This window comes from Octopus bimaculoides, chromosome 1, assembly GCF_001194135.2.
Source record: "Octopus bimaculoides isolate UCB-OBI-ISO-001 chromosome 1, ASM119413v2, whole genome shotgun sequence".
Classification (NCBI taxonomy): Eukaryota; Metazoa; Mollusca; class Cephalopoda; order Octopoda; family Octopodidae; genus Octopus; species Octopus bimaculoides.
The window spans coordinates 89838693-89839658 of NC_068981.1; the positions used below are offsets into that span (position 1 = coordinate 89838693).

Genomic DNA, 966 nt, shown 5'->3' on the forward strand with positions numbered 1-966 from the left:
CACCACCCCAGAATTTCCACCCAAAGAAATGTCACCTCCAGCACGCCACTTCTGAACGCTCGTCCTTCTGCTTGCACCATCTGAGGAATCATCACCTCAGCTTGCTCTACCTGAAAATTCATTACCCAGTCCACAGTTGTATATTGGGATACAATATCTTATTTCTTTCCGTTGTTTCTTTATTGTGGAAGTTTAAAAAAAAAAAACGATAAATTCTTCCAGCATTCCAGACATGACCATCTTCTTTTTTTTTTTTGGTATATCAGAGACTACATTCCACTATTTCATCTATGACAGGACGGTGTGATATGGGGGAGATTTATGTGGTGTTCCTAATAGGGTGAGTAACTACGTAAAGATTCCTTTAATGGGCAATAAAGTCGGTATTTGTATCAGTGGTACTGGTGCTGGTGTCGTTGTTGGTGATGGTTGCTGGTAATGATGTTGTTGCTTGTGTTGGTGGTGCTTGTTTTGGGGATAAATGTGGTAGTCGTACCTATGCCGGTTTTAATGGTGTTTGGAAGTAATGATGGTGATAATGACCAGAGTCGTATTGATGTTTGTGGTAGAAGTGATATTTGTGGTGTGCGTGTGGTACATGTGTATGTGTGTATGTGTGTATGTGTGTGTGTGTGTGTGTTTCTGTGTGTATGTACGTGGGCGCGTGTACAGTTATATATAAAGTAATTCGTCCTATCGCCTCCCTTTACTTAAATCAAAAATATAACTTAACATTTCAATAAATAGATATCGATAAAATAGTACCAGAGGGAAATAATCACTGAGGAGAATACCATTCAGGGAGACACACGAATACCTTGCTGCAGCATGGCGACAAGCAAATAACTAAAACTACCAAACGAATAAAAGAATGTGACCAGTATGAATTTGTTTTTTTTTTAATACAAAAAAGTATCATAGCTGAGAATATCTGACAGAAAACAAAATATGTTGCTATATATATAT

The 966-nt window shown here is 38.0% G+C and overlaps 1 long non-coding RNA gene across 1 annotated transcript in view; it reads right to left on the bottom strand.

Moving 5' to 3' along the window:
- The window catches only part of LOC128247892 (uncharacterized), a 216933-nt gene that overhangs the window by 791 nt on the left and 215176 nt on the right, over positions 1-966 (bottom strand). The window lies entirely within an intron of this gene.